Here is a 21,969-nt window from a genome sequence, read left to right on the forward strand (position 1 = left end):
TGGATTTGTCCCGCCCGTGCTCTGGTAAGTCCGTGTCTCTTCATCTCCTGCAAATGGCAGTTTCCGTAGGCAGTAACTTTTACCGGCTCAGATGTCACCGAGAAACTACGCTGTGCAACGATGTTTTCCTTGTTGAAATATTCAAAACTGTGACGTTAAGGACAAGCACTAATTAAAGACTCCAGGATTGCGAGTCAAAAAGGATAGTGACGTATTTTCCATTCAGGCGTTGCCATTCAAACAAACGCATTGAAATCAGTACATTAAGATTTTGCAGCCTTTTCTAGTTAACAAGCGCTGCCTTTTCATTGGAGGTGATTACTTTTTTTTTGAAGCGTGGTAGCCAACCGATATTGGCCCATATCAATCAGCCCGTTACTGATGTAAAGGGCGATGAACGGCGCGGGCACAAAAAGAAATGACGTTGTGAAACGTGCGTCGCCAAATACATTCCCGCAGCATGCATTATTACTGCACCATAGACGAGCCGTGAGCCTTTTTAGAAACAAGTACAATCGACATCCTTTTCGTTGGCTTCGTAAGGGCAGGAATCAAATAATGTATGTGAAGCGGCTGCATTTGCCAGCAATCAAAGGCGACTATCGCCTTTACGTCTGCACACACTGGACCACTAGGACCAAAGTGAGCTTTGGAATGATGGCGGTAGCTAGTAGGCATGTGTTTGCTCCTTTAGAGTAAATTGGTATAACATTCCGCAGCCTTCGCATTTGGTGCTCATTACTTCTCTAGAGCGTGGCCTCCGCGATCGAAGCGCGCTTTTGCTCCGGCCATCCCATTCGCACGGAGAGAGCGTAATTTGAGAGAGCGGTGTGACCGCTCCTCTCGCCGCACGGTGGCGCGCTTACCCCATGCGCGCTTTCCCTGAGGCGGTCGTGCGTAAACCGCGAAAACGCAGCTGTCGCAGGCCTGTGTGCGATGCGCGCTAGAAAATTACCGCACAGGAGCGCCGGCAAAGGACAAGATAGCTTACTGGTATAATATCTTCCTAAATTCGGAAGCAGACTTAGGACCGAGATAAAGCCGATCGTCATAAGAGCGTTTTTTTTATTTGTGCAGTTGTATATGGCACCAAACATGAATTAATTTACATTTGAGCACAGCGGTCAATTTTAATTGTGCTATCTACGTAAACGTTAGTTTAGAGCCTTAAATTACATAGAGATATCAGCGTTCTGTCGGTTTTCCTGTGTAGCAATGGTATTTCATTTGAACTTTAATGCATCCAATAAACGTTTGCTTTCGGCGCTTGTAGATATCAGTCAATTCCTTTTTCCCTGTCGAATGTTGGGCAGGGTCGTGCCCAACAGCCTGCAGTGCATAAGGTTTCACAATCAATCAGGCATATAGCCTGATTGATTTAATTACGCAGATTAAACCAGATATATAATGTTTCTCGCATAGTGTTCATTCTAAACACGGAGCCCTTTCCTGTGGAGCGACTGGCTGGCGAGCTTTTTTTTGCGGTATACGCTGCCCTATAGTCTGTGACATCACAGATACTGTGCTTGCGGCGTGGTCCTCCCTTGCTCTGCCAACAAAAAGGGAGCACTGCCAGACCCTCGAAAGTAATAGCTGCAGCCAGCTGCTGCCGCACGTTGCTTATTTCTATATGCGGCGGGGCAATATCAAGCCTTCTTAGTGGCCACCAGAACACTGACGAACTCTGATTTTGGGTAGGTTAATCCCCCCCCCTCCCCCCCTTGACTGTAGGCTAATGAGTCAGCAACGGACTAGACCCATCCGACTGGTAAAGGGCAGGCCAGGAGCTGCACCTTCTACATTCTTCAAGAGCTCTCGCCACGAACACTGCTATGTAAGCAATGCTGGCATTTGTGATACCTGATGGCGGCCGCTGCAGTGAGATAGAAAATGCCCATATAAGTATCCCGACCATGATCCCGACCTAGACTTTCTGCAATGTACTGCAAAATTTTCAAATCATGGCATTGTTGCCACTCAGTTATTATAGCTTTAACATAAAACAAAGTGGTCGCTTTTTGGTTGCACTTCATGGGTGGAGTAGGTGAACGAGTGGGCATCACTTTCAAGGATGTGAAGAAAGAACTCAGCGCGATGGCAAGCAATTTAGACGACATGTCGCAAGGTGAAAGCATGTGTTGCCCCCATGAACTCTTAAATTACCACAAAAGCTGCATGGAGAAGACATTCGCAACTGTTTAACAATGTACCTCAACTTCATTGTCACCTCAGGAGTCAGAAAAAAACTGCCTACATATGCCTAGTCATTCAGTGTCGAAGCGCGCCAACAAAGCTGGTGCAGCGGCTGAAAGTGCAGGCAGTGCCGGCCGGACCAGCGCCGCTCGATGCTTAGGCTAAGACCGCCACCTCGCGGCGTTTTAGGGAACTAGCAGCATTACACTCATCTGCTGGCCGAGGCGCCGAATGGGACGGCCGGAGCAACGGCGCGCGCCGCCGCCGGAGCAGATCGCGGCGGCCACGTCTAGAGTATCGACGGCGAAATCATTAAAATAATGGCATCAGGCAGGAGCAGATTTTAAAAGCCACATGCAGGCAGAGAATACCAGGAACACTGTACTGGAATTTTATTTGAGTTCTATATTGTTGTTTTCTTTGAACAGCCGCAGCGGTGGCTCAGTGGCTATGGTGTTCGGCTGCTGGCCCGAAAGACGCGGGTTCGATCCCGACCGCGGCGGCTGAATTTCTTTGGAGGTGAAATTCGAGGCCCGTGTACTGTGCGATGTCAGTGCACGTTAAAGAACCCCAGGTGGTCGGAATTTCCGGAGCCCTGCGCTACGGTGTCTCTCATAGCCTTAGTCGCTTTGCGACGTTAAACCCCATAAACCAACCAACCTGTTTGCTTTGAACAATGTACACCTTTTTCTTGGCCATCCCGAAGTTTAGTACCAGCACATAGGAAGTGCAGAGTATGTCACACCGCCGGAAACCATATTAGTACTTGCGTAAGAAATGGTAGAAGAATTTGCACGTTCAACGATACCAATGTGTTCAGAAAATTTAAAATACCGTTAAAATCATCAAGGTAGCTGCATTGTACAGAATGAGAAGCCTGCGTTGAAGTACAAATATTTTTGGTACATCTACTCGATAAGTAACAAGCCAAGCAGAACTAGTAATCAGCATAACATTGCAAATGGATTGTTTTGCTCTGGTATTTTGTAGGACTGGCTTTGCCAATAAATATCCAATATTATCCCTATTATGTGTGCTGCTTGGGAACGTTGTTCTCATTCGTGAGAATGGGCGAAAAATGTGTTCACACAGCCACTGAATGGACAATCGAACCGGCTCTCAGCCTTACTGCAGTGCCCCCCTCACCATTCTCTATGCACACTGTATTTGACCAACTCATTTGCCTATCACTGCAGTTAACTGGCACAGTTTCGATGGAGCGCCTTCTTCTTTCCTGATAAGAAGAGAACAAAATATAGACAAGAAATGCACTTCAGCGGTGTCGTGAGCACAAAGTGGGCCAGAAGGTGGGGGCCCCTATGAGCGATTCACTGTGGCCGGCCACGTTTGCCCCATGGGGTTTCTATAAGGGGGGCCAGATCGGCTCCATGTGGGCTGGCCTCTGGCCATTCACATTGGTCCCATAAGGAAGCGGTGTAAGCAACCTAAGTGGAGCTAAATGCTGGTTCCGCTCTAAATTTGCCATAAATGGGCGCACAACCAAGCTCCCCATGCGGCCCTGCACTGGACCCAATTGGGCAGTCCATGAGGACGAACGACTGTTTCGTATGTCAGTTGGCTTTTGGAATACACACGTACAACCGATGATAGTTCTACAAGGACATGTCCGAGGAGCGCTTCGTCACACGTTCTCGAGAATGCATCGATATAGGAATTTTAAGCACGCCGGACTCTGAAGGGCAAGATACCTGCTACATGTGATATGCACAGCTAAAGCAGGAAGCCCGCAAACTCTACTGGGACCTACTTTAGGTCTATGTAGGCAGCTCATATCGAACTGCCCTAATGTGACATGTATCCAACGTGTGTGAGAAGCCCAGCTCCCTTAAGCGTCAGAGCAATCGGGTAATGTAGGCATCACGCTCGTATTCTGCCTTTGGGAGAGTTTGGGAGTGCTTATGAGCAATAAAACCAACAAGCACAGAGAGAGAGACAGAGAAGACTGAATATGCTGAGACAGGGAAGACTGAATATGATGAGTTGACGTGTTTGCATGCCAGCGTACACGGTTGTGATTTGTCGCGAGTGTGGCTCACAGCTAACTTCTTCAGGAGAAAGCAGGGCTTCGAATATAAAGTTTACTTCCCAATCTGGGCGGAATACGATGATCATTTTGAGTGGAAGGAAGGTCTGTCTCAAGTTTTGTTCATCGATAAAGTTAGAAAATAAAATGAAATGGCCTGGAAATTTTCAGCTCAAGCATAAAAAAACCTGAAAGAAACCTTGCCAGCAAAAAATAGTCCTGCACCTAATTTGAGGGGAATGCGAACATTACCTTCCCTTGGTCATATAGATCATATTTTGTCACAGTAGTGTCCAATGCGGGACGCTCCCCGTGCCTCTGGTCTGGCTCGCACATTCGGCGCTCCAGCTTGCCAGCGCTAAGCACCGGCACTACCTACGTCTATATGTGATGTCGTAGACTGCGAATGGTGTGCGCTGTCAATTAGAATTCTATTAGCGGTGCTGAAGTGAAACGCGATTGCGGTGCAATTGTGAAACATTTTACCCTCACATTTTTCATCTTTCTGGGAGCAAAAGGAAGAGAACGCAAAGAAAGGACGGGATGGGGGTTTACATCATTTCTCGGGGACGTCCTGGAAGTTCGGACAACTGTTAAGCCCATAGCTGCAAATTGGTAGTTCGCCCAAGTAATTTGTAGGAATTGATTTCGGTTTGTAGAAGTTTTTATCGCACTTACAGAGAGCATCTTTAAGCACTGTCGTCATGTGGGTGTAGGTGCGCCGACGTCACCCAGACCGACAACGTCTCGGCGTCGATGTTGGCCTGTGGAAGTCACCGCTCGGAGGTGAGGACGACTTGGGGCGTTTGTGGAACGAGTTTGCTCTAACCTCCTGACAATGTCATCGTGTTGCCTGTCGCAGTTGCCTGCACTGCTTTTTCCCAGCACAGTTTGTTCCCTGGACAAAATGCTTGGCAAACAACAAAGCCTAACAAAAAAAGTCCAACACCATCTCGAAGACGTTGAAATAACGAGCGTTAGCTGTTTGGTTTGGTAGAATTGACCTCTATCCACCATGTTGGACCATGAAGTCATCAGTGTCACGTGGCAGGTGGCTGTTTGTAGATGGCGCTACAAGTTTTAATGCGAGATGTGCTGTTTTCTGGTTGCTGCCACAGATGGCGCTGTTATCTCAGGGTGGTAGCAGACCCCCCGAAATCTCCAAACGTGATGAGTAAGAGCTAACGCTCTTAAAAGTTTCAGGCGCATTTCGAAAGCGTTGGTAGCAATTTAGAAGATATTTAATGCAGAAGCGTTAAGGGTCCTGTTAAAAGCAAAACCCGTCGTCGTCGGCGACGGCATGAGCTAGAAATCGCAGGGAAGCAGGTGGCCCACCTGCCACATGGACGCGTGCTCTTGTGATACCATCACAACCTGCGCACCGTGGCAGGGGGCAACAGGCCCACCGGCATTTAAGGAAACCGGCCACTGTGGCAGGTAGCATTTAAATTAATGATTGGTCAGGAGAGGTTTCCCTGTCTCAAAAAGCCTCATTTGTGGCTGTGTTTCAAACAACCGCTCGGAGTGGCAGTGGCGCGACGCTTAAGCGCTGCGCCACTGTGCCAGGCGAGGTATGAGCACTCTTAACGATCTAGGAATGTCAAGAAAACAATTACCAATTGCCCAATATATGAAAATTTCCTCACAAATGCTGTCGCATCATAGGTGGCGCGTAACTGTGCCTTGTAGTTTCCTTTTTCGTTTTCTGGAGCGCTGTGATTACAAACACTACATGAAATCACTCTGAACGTTCAATCGTCTGCATGACGGCACTTATTACGATTACGCGTTTCGATGCCAATGTTGACGCCAAATCTGTAGGCAGTCAAATAAGCGCATATACGAGCAATTGTTTGGAAAGAGCCATGCTACAATGGCTGCCTACACAGGGATCACAGCTGAGGTGACACTCTGTGCTAAATTTCTGCTCTAGAATCAGGAAGGACATATATTTGTTGTTAGCTGTAGTGATATAAACTGAGCTTGGAAATGTGCGTTTATGCCGCGGGGATGGCATAAACACTGCGCCGTCTCCACGTCATGCAACAAATGATTTAATCTTGTTATAAAGATGGAAGCATTAAAGTTTGTGTCAGTGTCACCAGGAGAGACAACATCCGGTCCACATTATTTCCTTCTCTTTCAGCCTAAGCCGATGAAATTGGAAATTAATGCTTGCGAAAAAAAGAACAACCTGACAATCTTTCCTATCTAGCATTGCAGATCCCGAATATTCCTATATTTGAAGCCCCTCCCCCTGTTATCTTTTCACCGACAAATTTATACTGGAGGGCACCGTACCTTCTCAGAACAAATAGTCTACACAATGCATGGCGCATATTGGCTTTCATATCAAGGAGCATCTGCTCACTAAAGAACTAAAGCTCCGACGTCAAATTCATATTACGAATCCTTTTAGCTTGTTTCAGGCCGTGTGGCACACTCTTGGCATGTAGAACAAACCCTGTTTTCCTTTTTTTTCCCTACGAAGGCTAGGTTCTTTTCTTGCGGTTGCGTTCTCCCCATGAATGACTGAAAGAAGGCTGAATTATGAAACAAAATAGTTAGGTTAAGAACAAAGCGCGAATGACGTGAATCCTAATTTTCGAAATTATAGCAAAGAGGGAGCATGGGGTCGAAACTGTTGCGGCGGTTGAATTTCGATGGAGGAGAAATTCTAGAGGCCCGTGCACTCTACAATATCAGTGCACGTTAAAGAACCCCGGTTTGTAGAAACTTCTGGAGCCCTTTATCACGGCGTCTCTCATAGCCTGGATTACTTTGGGACGGTAAAACCCCCAAAACCCATAAATGATGACAGTGATGATTGCAAATAATCACTGTTAATAACGTTACTCCAATAAGTTTCCGTTCTGAAAAAAAAAAGAAATCTTTGTTATTGGAAGGCCTTCTTCCTTTTGTAGTCTTTTGACACGGAAGTTTTTTCTTAGTTACTTTTCCGCTCCAGACATAAACCAGCTATTTGTGGTTTGCGAAAGTATTATTTATGGTATTCTCTTTTTTTTCCTATCCTGCTATAATTTTTAAAAGTAGGATTGCAGTATCTAAATCCTAAAAGACAATGTGCACACCGAGAAATTGTATCAGTGCAGAGTGCAGTTAGTATTCTCCGCTACATTTATGCGACAGTGCCATCAACATGAGGTGCACTTCGCAGGATGCTGTCGGCATTTGGACGTTACCACTGCTAGAATCCTCAATAATGTACAGCTCGCCAAACTCGCCATCTTGCTTCAGTACCTCGGACTTGTCGTTCAACCGTCGCCTTGTTTGTTGTGAACTTCAGGCGCTGTACCGGTTCTCTAGGTTGACAGCGAGTCGGTAAGTTGGCGAGCCAATAGTTTTTGTCGCGGCATAGCCTTTTACCGGGTCCTTGCAATTCAATTGATGAGTGTAGAAGCTACCTAGACGTGACCGCCGCGGTGGCTCACCGCCTGTCCAGGGCAGTCGCTCTAGCAAATAAGATGAACGGCAATTCTTAAGCCTTGTTGAAGTGATTCGTGTCATTTGTGAATCCGCTAAGTAAGTACCACTGCTGCTAGGCCTACGATTCCAGGCTTGTAGAAAGCTTTTCGCTGCCGTTAAACTTCTCAGCAGAATTACGTGCGCAAGTCGCGGGAATTTCATTGGAAAGGAAAAGTGTAGAAGCTATACTTCTTTCTGATCGAATATCGAAGGTGCCAATAAACCGGAAATGATAGCAGCTATTTTCCTGGTACGAAAATCATGCGAACACCAAGAGCGCTTCATTGAGGTAGTTCTATACTGGAGGCCGTATTCCATAAGCTGCCCATTTACCGTAGTTTATTTCGCGTCTATTCGTTCCTTCATCATTGGTCACTCAAATCGTCTGTGCCGCAGAGCGTCTGTGCCAAGCGGCCTGAGCATTGAGTGGTTGGTGACTGGACCTTATCATTGACTTAAACTGGGTGCAGTATGCAGTCATTGTTAATGCGCATCGCAGCGCTCTGTCGAAAGAATAGCTGAGTGTCTGCTGAGAGAGGAGCAAATGGGCGCCAAATGGACAACGAAATGTCCATCTTATAGGCTACGGCCGCTGGCTGCACATTGGATGCACCCGCCATACACAACTCATACTCATGCGTAAGAAAAACGTCTGGCAGAATTAGTGCTTCGGTCTCATGGAGACAGCTCTAACACCTTGTCCTTCTGTGCTTTCTTTTTAGCGAGTTCCTTTTTATCTCTCCATACTTGTCACGCCTTCTGTTTGCTGTATTTTAAGAGCAACATATATTGTAAACAGTTTATGTTTGTCTGCTTACCACGTTTTAAATTATTATATTTTCTAGAAAAAACATAATAATGCAACACCAAGAAATGTAATTTTGAGCGGTGGGTATAATTTACCTGTAGTGGTAGCCAACACTCGGGGTATAAAATATTTGCAGCAACAATTCTTGGTGTTACTGTTTTGGTAGCTTTTCGAATATAGGTACCTTTCCTGATGGTCTTCGGGTTGCGCTGCTGATCCCAAGGTCGCGGCTTCGTTACAGGCCGTGGCTGCCCTATTTCGATGGAGGAAATTCAAAGCCGCCCGTGTGCTAAGCGAAGGCAGTGCACGTTGCATCGCCCCGCCTTTCTACAATAATACGTTGTCCTTCAAGCCGCGGCAGAGACTCAGTGGTTATGTAGCTCGGCTGCTGACCCGGAAAAGCGGGTTCGATCCCGGCCGCGGTGGTTGAATTCTGATGGGGTGGAAATTGTAGAGACCCGCGTGCTGTGCGATGTCAGGGCACGTTAAAGAAACCCCACGCCCTCCCTTATAGTCCTTGTTCCTTTGCGACGTTAAACTCTCATAATGCCAAACGAATACCTAGCCGTTCACTACTGTGTCCTTCATAATCCACACTTTGCTTCGACAAGTAAAATACCATACTCATCATTGTCATCAGCATGATTACGGGATTTCACTTTCCAAAACAAAACATGGATTATGAAGGACTGGATTGCCCTTCACTACGGTGTCGTTCATAGTCCGCATTTAGGTTCGGCAAGTTCAGTCCCAGAAGTTGCTAACTAAATTGTATTTTTAATTTTCAATCTCCCCTTTTGTGGAACTCCTTTTCCCCCTGACAAAAACCGGAGTTTGTCACGAGCATCGAACTACTAATAGGAGATAGCCATTTTTCTATTGCAGTCACGGCTGCAACGCAGTAGGTCCCAGTCGACGTCCACGGAGCCCACCACGAGTAACATGTCCGTCTTGGTGGCCTGCCAAGATTGGACCCCGTAAGTACGACTACCTGCGAGATTGCAGCGTTCGCGATTCAGGTGCGGGTACCGAGGCGAGGTGTTGAGTGACCGACTCCAGGCAGAAAATGCGCCTGTGCGTATACCCTTGCGTGCTTGTGAGGCCGGCTGTGAGACTTGTTATGCATCTTCATGGACCGTAATCTCTCTAAAGAGCAATAGCTTCGCCTCCTCAATCCTCGCAAGCTTTAGACTCCTAGATGTGAAAGAGAGCCCTTCTAAAAATATTGGAGGACGCTAAAGCTTCGCCTTTAAGGGCAGAATGCAAAAGCGTTTTACTTGTCGCCGTCCATACTACCGCCTCACCTGTGGTTGTGGCGCACGCGAGCTCTCCTTTTCAATCCCCCGACATGTTACCAGGCATGCGACACAGCTGGCGAGGCGTGCGGAGGCAAGCGCAACGACGAGGCAAGCTTTGTGACGTCCTACGAAACGGCAGCGGCAGCTCCATGTTGAGACGCACTGTGTGATGTCAGGCAGGGGCACATTATTTTTATTTCCTTTTCGGTTGCCCCAACCTACTCTTCGTGTGACGTCACGCCAGATCGCGCGCACACCGCCAGCTGCGGAGGTTGCTAGGCAACGGCTCAAGGTAGGTTGCTGCCCCTCCTCGGAGCACCGCCACAGCGAAATCGGAGGTTCGTGGCAAATGTAGCTTTCGCTACAAATGGCTGTACTAAGCAAACCCCTCGGGTTGTATACATTTGACGGGGGCCGTACATCCTCGCTTTCTTTTGGCAGCGAGGTAGCTGGAACTAATCTATATCGGTGACATAGACAGCACTCAGCGTGGGCTAATGCTTTTGACAAGAAGGCGTAAGTGACGAAATATTGCGTGGGTGACCAAGCGAAGAGAAGATATCAAGGCAATCTCCCGAGTGCATCCCGAAACATAAAATACGCAGGAAACGACCTTTCCTTTGCCTTTCGGTGCTGTTTAAACCATTATGAAATGCACCTGCGAAATTCCTCTCGCCTCGAGTAGGTAGGAAGATGGGCGGAATAGTACCTGCACATGATCCTCAGAGAAACAAAAACCACCCGATATTCGGCAGCAGTCATGCAAGGAGCCCAAGTAATGCCTTGTCTTTACCGCCTGCATCACAGACTGTAGCGTCACTATACACACCAGGCATGTACTACTGTCTCCTGCCAGGCTCATGCATTCGTCAGTTCAGCAGGTTTGTAGTATATATTTGCGCTGTATAGCGCCCCTTCCTTAGTATTTAAGTGACGTCACACTCTGTGAAGCATAACCTTGCTTCAGTGAAGTAAAGCACTTCTCGATGCTCTCAAAAGGTAAGAGTGTGTTTACTGAAAACAGGTGCTATCTTCAGAGCGCTTTTACCCCTTTGTTATACACAGTATTTCTTCTTCTGTAACTTTAACACGCCGGTGAGGCTATGTCTAGAAGAGCGAGGTTCACGAGAATCTTTCTGATAGCACGGCAGTTAACTGAAGGGCTGGATCATTGTAATTTGGCTGCGGCATCTTGTCAGAAATATGTGCTTCAGGTCGGCGCCCGTTTTTCCTGAAGTGAGGGATGTTTTGCAGCGGACGCATTGAAGAAAAAGAAGCCCGGGATGGTCTTGGTTGATGCATTCGTCGCGTGGGCTCCGCCACGCCACTGAGAGCCAATTTCGGGAGATTGGAGACTTCACCAGACTCACGGAAAACCGTTTCCCGGAGACTGGAGACTGGAGCCCATAGAAAGAGCTTTCGCAGGTGAGCAGTATTCCATGTGCCTTCTGGCTGCGTTATCGTGCACGTTTGCGTTTCATTCATTTTTTTGTTGCGGAAGCAACCCTATGCTAGGTATGAGCAATTTCGCGGAGTCCCGGAGAGCTCCAACTGCGCATGTGTGAGGAGCGAGTGTGAGACAATTCGTAATTTCCTTTCCTCAAATACAATTTTCATTTTCTTCATTACGGCCCCTCTTTCTCTTTCTTCCTTCGCTACCACTTCGTCTCTTCCTCTACGAACGGATGACGGGTGTCCACAGAGATATGTGAGAGACCGCTACTGCGTAATTTCCTTTCCACCATTTCATTTTCTTCATTACTGCCCCTATTTCTTCTTTCACTCCGACTTCCTTCCTGTACGGTGCGGTTCAGATGTCCACCGAGATGACAGAGAATTACTGCGCCATTTCCTTTCCTCAAAAAGCGTTGCGTTCAAATGGCGAGGCATCCCGACGAATGAGTGGTGGCGTTCCGTGGACTCCCTGGCAGCGCTACAACACGCTGTCGCGTTCCACTACTAAAGGCGAAGCTTGTCTTATTAACTAGCAGTAAATAATATTTAGTCATTACATCGAGAAATCGGGCACGGGTGTCATGGTACACAGTATAACAGGTGACTAACGGAATGGAAGATTCGGCTCGAGTTGGCGCATGTGCTCCACAAGCTCGCTAAGGTACACTCGAGTAAAGAAGCATGCCCTGAATAGAGTTTAAGAAGTTAATCCTTAGTAGATTGAGTTAGAAACCTGTGCACACACATTGTGCACAGGTTTAAAATCATGAACAAAGACTGCGAACTTTTCGAAGAGAAGGTAAGATCACAAGTAAACAACTTTTTTCTATGCACAAAACTTGAAGACAAGAGGCAGACAGAGGTAAACTGCGTTGCTTATGAATCGGTTTACGGCCAGAGCTGGCTTACTGCGCCCTGCAAGGGAAGTCGCAGTAGCTGTCTCACTACTGTGTGGACACCTCAATTTCGCCTTTTAGGAAATGTAGTCAGGGGGGAGTGAATTAGAAACGAGATGAAGAGGAACGCTCTACCTTTGACAGCGCTGCACCGGGTGTATGAAGGGGCAGTAAAAGCAGCTGTGCTATGCAGTAGTAAGTAAGCACGTAAAAAGAGAGGTGACATTTTCCGCCATCTTCTATTTATTGCTTTCCAGGGCTGACATGCACGCACATGTATACTCGCTGATGTGCATTGTCAGGTCTCGTAGAACGCTGCCATTATAACAGACATGTCAGTGCACGTGTTTGTCTGTCGTCGGCTCTGCTGCATCCGAAACGAGCTGCAAACGGAAGTCACGCATATCTGAACCATTAGGAACCATCACATTTCTGAAGTGTACATGCTATGGACTCGCCCCTTCTGTCCTACACGACACGGGTGGTGTGACCGTTTACGTATGCATTCATGCGTACATAGATCTGAACGCTGTGAGCTTTGCGCTAACAGATTCTTTAGTTCATTCTAAATTTTCTTTAGTCCATATATATGCTGTATTTTTGCTCACCCACCAGATCAGGCTGGTAATGAGCCTACTGAACGTGGGTGGTGGCATGCCTCCATGAGATGCTCCCGGGCTCTTCGAAGTGTTTGAAGAATTTCAGGATCAGGTCCCGTCACAGATTCTGCCTTTGTGTCTGATGTTGCCTTGGCCGAACCATGCTCCGTAGGCTGCTTTAAAAAATTAGGGGAGGGTAGTAAATTTCATATCTAGGAAATAAGAATGAGACAGAATTCTTCTTTTACTCAGCAGTGTATTAGAGTTCTGACTGTATTCCAGTTCTGAGCCCACTGTCTTTTGTTAAACAATATATTCAATTCCGATTTTGTTCTAATTACGACTACTCAACTACACATAATTCGCCCTACTTAGATCGCGGAGGTTCTTCAAATCACTACCGGTGCAGTTGTTAAGTAATGCACAATAGAATGCTCCGGCATGTGGCTGTTGATTAGAGAGGCAGTGGTTGGGCTTGTGTATCCTAGATAGCTCTTCTCGAGAGGCATCTCGCAAGCAGTGAATAACAGCCACCTGCCACGGTGGGCTGTTTGTTCACAAACGGATAGGGGCAGTTTATGATGGTGTCACGTGGTCACGAGACATAGGTGGCATCTGGGACAGCTGATATTCTTCGTTGCTCTGAACAGAAATTTTAACGCTATCTAAGTCGTTATCAGTTATTTTCATCTTTGCTGAGTCATCCTACATCACACCGTCTAGTGGAAGGGGGAAAGGAAAAGGTTGGAACCAGGTAGGTGCAGAGAAGGAAATCCCTTTAAACAATTCCTGCCACCACTGGCAGGCGCAGGCTTCCCGCAGATATCACTGCCGAACAGTTTTAGCCTTGATGACCCTCTGAGTTCTATCGAGTTAAAAGTTTGATTTATTTGATATGATTTGATATGATTTATTTCCGTCAAAGCGGTAGGGGCTTGAACAAAAGTGAAAAATAGTTCACTTGACGAGGTTCAAGCCCCTCTTTACAAAGCATACAACGGTTGCGTAACGTAGTGATTAATTTTTCGGACACACTTTACACACACAAAAAAAATGAATGTGCAAAGCCACTGCACGAACTGAAGCAAAATAACAAAATAAGAACATTGCATTTTCATGTCGGAAGATAGCATAGGCACAATACATATATAAAGAGCAGGAAAAAAAATACATCATCATTATACAATTCTTAGTGATGGTATACAATCTCTATTATGACGAAAAAAAAGTCTTCAACATTGACACGCTAATATTTTCTAAATAGATGTTATGACTGTGAAGATAGTTAAGTAACAATGGAAGGGAATACTCTAATATTTGACGGCTAAAATTTGTACGCAAAAAAGGAACCTTCCAAATTTCTTGGACGTCTCAAAGCGACTCAGGCTACGAGGCACGCCATAGTGGAGGGCTTCTGAAATCTCGACCACCTGGGGTTCGTTAACCTGTTCTGACATCGCACTGTACACGGGCCTCTAGAATTTCGCCTCCATCGTTGTTCGGCCGCCGCGGCCGGGAACGAACCCGCGTCTTTTGGGCCAGCAGCCAAGGGCCATAACCAGTGAGCCACCGCAGCGGCCTTGTTGAAGCCCAAACACTTAACGTCATATGTTTGGTTCTGTTACGTCAATGACATTTTCTTGAGGTAGGGGCAGCATATCTTTGAACTAGAGGCCCCAATAAAAACTGAAAAAGGAAAAAAATCAAACGAATGACACGTGAAAAAAACTATCTATAACATAAGTATCCATTTTCCTTTTTCACCTCGGTGCTCTCTAATCTCTGTGCGTTTGTTCACTGCAGGAAGCTGCAACGGTCTCCTGTCAGCCTCTCTATAGTTCGTTTCAAGAGGTACGTGGATGACAGTCCAAGAAATCTTGACGCGATTCTGCTTGCAGAAACGATGTATGGACTATTTTTTTTTCTAAAAAGTAACCACCACTTTCCGGGTCTCGGTAGTGTGTCGTTCTGGCCTAATAATCCGCTGATTGGCAAAATGCTCTGTCAGCGTATTGTCAATATTTTTTTGCACTTCATACAAATTTCGGCAGATGCAAGTTATTGAAACACTGTTCAGTTTTTTAGATGCGCGATATCTTCCCATTGCGGCATAGGCTTCGTAGAAGGCAGGTTACACACATTCTCCCTTTAGCCTCAATCCACAGGCGCTTCCGCAACCGTGGTAGATTCGTCACTTGGGTGCCACCGACCCTTTTGATAATCAGGCTGATCTCGGATGTGAGAGGGCCACTCGGGCTGGTGGAAGTTAATGGTTGAGAGTTCGCCCACCCAATGAACGCTGCGGCCTATTGCAATAGCAGAAATTTTCTGAAATTTGTCTGCGCTGTTAGCGGTATAAATTACTCTGCATAGAGTGCTTATATATTACTCGTACTGATAAGCAACAGTGTTCTCATGTGGAAGATTCATATAGAGTGTGTATCTGCTGCTGCACACTTAAAGCTGCTCTTCTTGTGGCATTCTCTAACTTTTTACATCTTAAATTTATCTCCTTCTCTACAAATCAATTGTCCCTCCTGCAATGGGTTATGCTTCCGTTATCTGGGACCCTTGCCGTAAATCTAATATTGATTAGAGAGAAAAACCTTTAGGGGACAGATAAGCTCCGCCTTCAAGGTACAACGCGATTGTTCTAATAGGTATTTCTCTTATGTGCGCATTGGTCATTCTCTAATCTACAGTCAGATCGCTGGGAGTCCTCATAGCAATCTGGGCGCGGTGGCGCAGTGGAAACTCTGGCTGACACAAACAAGGCATTCATTGCTACAACGACAATAACGCGAGCTAGCAACAAAATACGCTGAGGAATCGAGGACGTCAGACTCACCAGCACGGTTAAGAGCTAACGTTTCACCACGCCAGGGCAAGTGGGAAACTCCGAGGCCGGACGGGACGAGCTGGCGGCAGCATGTTCCCACCACGAGGCCGGCCGCCGGCGAGGAGCGGAGCCCTTCGCGTTAGCGTCAGCGTGCGTCGAATTTCCTAAGCCTAAGCGCTGTCTACCCCTCGCGCACAACAATCACGCCATCCGTGGCGGTGCGACGCCCGCGCCCTTCCTTGTTAGTTAAGGGGTGCATCGCGGGGAAGGCAAGCAGAGGGAGCCGGCGAGAGCAGGTTCCCATAGAATATAATAGTGCTTAAGCACCAAGATAATACACTTTCAGCTATTAGGATAATCTACGTTCAGTGGTAGCCAACACAATGGGCATAAACGGTTTGGAACAACTAATTTTGGTGTGATTGCTTTGGTAGCTTTTTCGATGTTGGTACTTTTCTCGTTTTTCTTCGCCGCGACGTTCCTACATCGATGGAGGGGAAATGCAAAGCCGCCCGTGTTCTGAGTGAAGGCAGCGCACATTACAGAGCCTCAACTGGTCTCCAGCAATCCTTAGCCCTTCACTATGGCGTTTTTTATAGTTCACGTTTCGTCTCGGCTCAGGAGATCCCACAATTTACAATTTGAATTCTTTTTCTAATTTTAAACGCCTTTGTTGTGATACTCCCCTCCCATTTCCCCCTGAAATGTGAAGAGAAAAATCGGAGGCTGGGTTAATTTTTAATACGTGTGTCATCACCATTGAGGCACTAACAGGAGGCCGCAATTTTCCTCTTGCAGTCACCGCCGCTACACAATCGGTGCAACGATGCCACTCGACGTCCACGGAGCCCAGCACGAATAACATGTCCGACTCGGTGGCCTGCCAAGAAAGGGCCTTCGATGCAACACTATCTCCGCGATTCAGCGCCACTACTCTGGCGCAGACACCGAGCCGAGGAAGTGAGTAACCGATGACTGACTACAGGCAGGAAATGCGCTTGTGCGTACATCCTGGGTTCTTTTTGGGAGCGGGGCAGCTCTAACTGTTCTTCATAGGTGACGCATATCAGACAGCTCTTAGCGTGGGCTAATGCACACAAGACAGCGTGAGTGACGAAATAATGGGTGGGTGAAGTTAAGAGCAGATATCAAGGGGATGTTCGCCGTGTTGTTTGTAAAATTCTGATGTTGAACTCTGAGCACATTTTTTTATTTGTTCCCTGTTGGCACCTTTTGCCTCTGGCTTTGCTTCGCTTGATGACTGTGGCCCTTTCTTGCCATGCACATTAGCTTCGCCTGCTTTTGTCGACCCTACAATAAATTTCCGTTTGGTACAGCTCTTAATCAATGCAGTTTTGCGTACTCTCCTGCTTCTGCGCTGTCCATGTCCAGTCGTTGAAATAGGTATTCTCAACAGAATAAATAAACTAGCCCTGAATTTTTTTTTTAGAGGGACAAGTTTCTGGAACAATTTTTGGCTTTTGTAAAGGTGTGAAGAAATAGTGCAGATGAAATTTAAATGTCAGGATTAAGGGAAATTGAACATAGGTTCAAAAATCTGTAGAAAGCTTGTGTGAAGCATCGGTTTAGACTATAAGAATTCAGTACAGTAAATGCGTTTAAGTAATATTGATGGTAAATCCATGTGCCTTCGCAAGATTATCTTAGTTGCCTGATGATTCTCTAACTTTTGCAATAAAGTTTAAAGACATAGAAATGATTTGCTGCAGAAGTCTTGACTGCAGACCTTTACGGCAAGGCCGCTATGTTCCCAGTGTGGAAGCAGTGTTGAAGGACTTCTGTTAAATATACCTCGTGCATCAAATGATTGCGAATTAGCAGGTCTGCTCTCAGCGATGCGACAGATAGCAAAGTTACCTTTTCAGAAGAGGTTTCAAGGAATCCGAATCATAAGAATATATTACGGAAAAAAAAGCTTTAGCTTGTTGTTTTTGCACTCTTCTCCGTACAAGCCGAACATAACGTAAACAACGAATGCGATTTGGAGCAGCTTAAGTTTTTCTCTCGTTACTGATTATTTAAAGAGTGTCACAATGGCAGAGTACATGCGGAAAATTAAAATACGGAGGAAATTCGACTGGTCCATTGCCTTTCGATGGTATTTAAATCGTTATGAAATGCATATCGAAATTCCTCTTGCTTGCGAGTAAGTAGTGAGGTAACTGGAGCAATCCTGTCAGATTCACCTCGGGAAAAAAGAAACCAGCCCAAATCAGCAAGAATGATGCGAGGAGCACAAGCATTACCTTGCCTGCATCACAGACGGCCTGCGGCACTGACTGTCACGCAGCTCTGTACAGCTAACATATGCTGCAGTCTCCCTCCAGGCTCATGCATTCGTCGCCCCAGCAGGTGCGTAGTATATGATTGCGCTATATAGCGCTACCGTCGTCGTCTTTGAATGACGTAATTGTGTGTGGAGTGTAGCGCTACTTCTGTGAAATAATGCTCTTCTTGCCGGTCTCAAAACCTGCGAGTGTAGTTAGTGAAAAGAAACGTCTCTTTCGGAGCCCTTTTTATTGTTATCCGCGGAGTTGTATCATTCTTGACGCCGGTGAGGTGACGTTGAGAAGGACAGTGTTTACGAGAAGCTCTTTTTCTGATACTATGACAGTTGATTGTAACAGTGGATCACTGAAATCTGGTTAGCGCATCTTGTAAGAAATATGTGCTTTATTTCAGCGCCCGTTTCCTATGAAATCAGGCAGGTTTCAGAGCAGACAGGTTAATCAGGTTCTCCTTTTTGCTTCTAGCAAAAAGAAGCACGGGATGATCTTGGCTGTGCTTTCTTCACAGAGGTACCACCAAGCCAGCCACCTACAGCCTTTTCCGGGGTACTGGGCTCCTGGAAGGAGCTTTTGCAGGTGAGGCGTATTCCATGTTCCTTCTGACTGTGTTGTTGTGCGCATTTACGTTTCGTTCATCTTTTTATTAAGAAATCCGAAATGAAAGACTTGGCTTACGGCATAACAAGTCACTAACAGATTGCAAGATTTTGCGCGAGCTGGAGCATGTGCTGCACATGTTCGCTAGGGTATATTCGAGAAAAGAAGCACACCCTGAAGAGAAGTTAGAAAGATACTCCTTAGTGAATTGGATTAGAAATGGTAGGCGATGTCTGATAAGAACATACTGAAGAAACTATATCTTCTAAAACACATTTTTAGAAGAATAGAAGTCACGGAGACTTCAAGACGTGGTTTAGCTGTGGGTAAACCTCTATTATTGCGAAAGCAACGAGGAGAGAGAGAGGAGCGATAAGAACGCGCGGAAGCGGTGGCGGCACTGACTCTAGCTATGTGCCGCTACTGCGCATGCGCAACTGGCGAGCGGAGCGGCGCCACGTCTGAGTCACCCGCGCAGCGACGGCGGCGGCTCGCCAGCTGTGCGCCGTGTGACGTCTCTGCTCGTCGCGCACGCGCAGTATGGCCTTTCCTCAGCTCCGCGAAATGGCTCGGCGAATCGCGTAGTGTTGCTTTCGTAACAAAAGTTTTCTGTAGCGTTCGCATTAAGGCACATCTCCAAGGGCCCATCCAAGGCACACGAGCGCAGCGCCTACGCGTACCAGCGTACGCCTGAGCCGGTCTGCGCATGCGCGCGGAGCAGAGGAGAGGTGGCGCTCGCGCCGGAAGTGGCTCGCTGGTTTGCGGTCGGTGTAACCAATCAGAGAACGCAGTTCTCTCTGCATCCGGTACGGCCCTTCGCGCCGTTTTCTTCGCTGAGCTGAGCTGAGCGCGAGTAGTACTGCGACAGGAGGCGACACGCCATCGAGTTGCATATGTATTCCGACGCTTATCGCGGCGCGGCGCTGGGCGCGTAGGCGCTGCGCTCGTGCGCCTCGGATGTGTCCATGGGGATGAGCCTTTTAGACACAAGCACATTGCGCGCAGGATTAAGTCAAGAAAGAAGACTGAAAAATAGGAATAGGAAGTGAAAATAAGATCAGAGTGAAGTGATTCTTTTTTCCATGCACAAAACTTGAGAAGGAAAGACAAGAGGCAGGCAGAGCTACTAAGCTCCGTTGCTTAATGCATCGATTTACAGCCAGAGCCGGCTTATTGCACCCTGCGCTGGGCAGTTAAGGTATTTGTTTTTATTACACAGCGCAGAACAGCTACAGTAGAGACACAAAAAAAATGGTTTTGATACAAGGAAAAGCGTAGTAACTGTCTCACAACGGAGTGGGCACCACACTGTCAGGAAATGGAGTAAGGTAGGAGTGAGAGAAAAAGGAGAGAAAAAGGAATGCTCCGGCTTTGACAGCGCTGCTCCGAATATATGAAGGGGCAGTAAAAGCAGGTGTGCTATGCTGTGGTAAAGGCGTACAAAAAAAAGACATTTTCCTCCATGTTTCTGTACATTTCTTTTCTCAGCAGACAAGTATGCACATATACCGGGTGTTTCAGCTAGCACTTTTAAAAATTTTCGTAGGTAAGCTTTTTGGGGTTGAAATATTGCTTTTGCGGAACAGTATTAGCAGTGTTGGCAGACAACAGAATAGTGGTGTCTTGTCTTAAATAGTAAGCTGGATGACTAACTTTTAATAAACTCTTTAACTAGTAGAGCTAGGCGTCTAGCTGCAAATAGACATTTGTAGACGGTCGTTGTAGTAACCATCCCAGTTTTTAGAATGGCGAAAACGCGCTTACCCTCGCCGCTGTGACTCGACAAAATCTGGCTGCATCATACGAAAATAGATGGGCTTAAAAGTTAGTTAACCAGCTAACTACTTAAAAGAATACAACACACTGTGCCGGAAAAGCCTTATTTTTACCCCAAAAATATCTATGAAAATTTTCGGGTTTTCGCTGGAGCACCCGGTATGCTCGCTAATGTGCGTGCACAGAAGCATCATGTCTCGCAGAACGCTATAAGTTGACAGACAAGTCAGTGCAAGTCTTTCTGTCTGTCGTTGGCTTTGCTGCTTTCGAAACAAGCTGGAAACAGATGTCCCGCATATCTGAACCATTTGGGGCCATCACGCTTCTGAAGTGTAGATACAATGGACTCGCCCCTACTGTCGGGCTCAACACAGAAGGTGTGAGCCTTTACGTAGGCTTACATACGTAGATAGATCACAGCGGTGTGAGTTATGCACTAACAGATTCGTTTGTTCATTAGAAGTTTTCACTCAGCCCATATATATGGTGTCCTCGTTTCGCCCACCAGACCGGGCTGGTCTGGTTGGTGCGCTTCGGCCCTTCCAAGTGTTTGAAGAATTTTAGGATGATGTCCAGCAAGAGCTTCTGCTTTTCTCTGGTGTTGGGTGTCCTGTTCGAACCATGCTCCGTGGGCTGCGTTAAAAAATATGCGATCAGATATATTCATGCTTAGGAAATGCCATAGCATTCTTCTTTCACTCAGCAGTATCTTCCTTTCCAATTCTAATCCAATTCTCAGTTATTGTCTTGTACTCAAGAGTCTATACCAATTCTGATTTTCATCCAATTACGACTAATCAATTGCGCAAAATCCGACCCAGTGGTAGATCGCGGCGGTTCCTCGTGTCACTAGCGATGCACTGGCGCAATGGTCAAGTGATGCACCTCTGCAAGCACCGGCCAGTGCCCATTTCAACCCATCCAGCGGTTTGTCTTGTGCAACCCGGGTTACCCGAAGAACGTCTCGCGACTAGTCATTTTCACTGCAACTTCCAGGATTGGCAGGTTGTGATAACGTCACAAAGTCACATGACATAGGTAGCTTTTGGGCCACCTCCTACTCTTGGTTTCCGCTGAACTGAAACTTTAATGTTATTAGTTCTGTTAATACCTTAGTGATTTTCATTTTTGCTCCGTCATCGCTTGTTCGGCGTCTACCTCTTTCTGCCACAAACGGGGAGTGGTAGAGGAAACGGGAATCGTTGAACCTAGTAGGTGCAGGGAGAGAAATCCCTCTAAACTCTTCTTGCCGCCGAACAGGTTCCACCTCGATGGCCCTCCGAGTGCTATGCATGGCATTAAAATGTTTAAGCCCAATCACTTTACGTCATGTTTGGTGCTCTTGCGTCGCTGACGTTTTTGTTACACAATGTCACCATATCCTTGAACAAGGGGTGCCGCTAAAAACTGAAAAATAAGCCATACAAATGACACATGAACAAAAATATCTATAACGCAAGTACAAACTTTGCTTTGTCATCTCGGTGTCCCCTAATCTTCGTGCATTTGTTCACTGCAGGAAGCTGCCACTGCCTCCCGTCAGGTTCACTACTCTCCAGAAGTGGTAAGTGGATGACAGTCCAAGAAATATTCACCCAAATCCACTTGCAGATACCAGAATGCATGTACTGATGCCTTTTTCAGAAATGTGACCAACACTTTCTCGCTC

The 21,969-nt window shown here is 46.7% G+C and overlaps 2 long non-coding RNA genes across 3 annotated transcripts; both read left to right on the plus strand.

Moving 5' to 3' along the window:
• The first annotated feature begins 4,929 nt into the window (after window positions 1-4,929).
• On the plus strand, window positions 4,930-9,612 carry LOC149347635 (uncharacterized). The gene is made up of 3 exons (XR_016292549.1): window positions 4,930-5,023; window positions 7,416-7,579; window positions 9,417-9,612. It is a non-coding gene; the product is annotated as an uncharacterized LOC149347635 (long non-coding RNA).
• A 1,490-nt stretch (window positions 9,613-11,102) lies between these two features.
• Window positions 11,103-21,888, plus strand: LOC149347636 (uncharacterized). Of its 2 annotated transcripts, XR_016292547.1 has the most exons (5): window positions 11,103-11,254; window positions 14,583-14,630; window positions 16,417-16,578; window positions 18,436-18,503; window positions 21,820-21,888. It is a non-coding gene; the product is annotated as an uncharacterized LOC149347636 (long non-coding RNA). The 2 variants fall into 2 exon arrangements; XR_016292548.1 differs by lacking the exon at window positions 14,583-14,630.
• Window positions 21,889-21,969: the final 81 nt, after the last annotated feature.

The sequence above is a fragment of the Amblyomma mixtum genome, chromosome 4, assembly GCF_055824585.1.
Source record: "Amblyomma mixtum isolate Tamu chromosome 4, ASM5582458v1, whole genome shotgun sequence".
Classification (NCBI taxonomy): Eukaryota; Metazoa; Arthropoda; class Arachnida; order Ixodida; family Ixodidae; genus Amblyomma; species Amblyomma mixtum.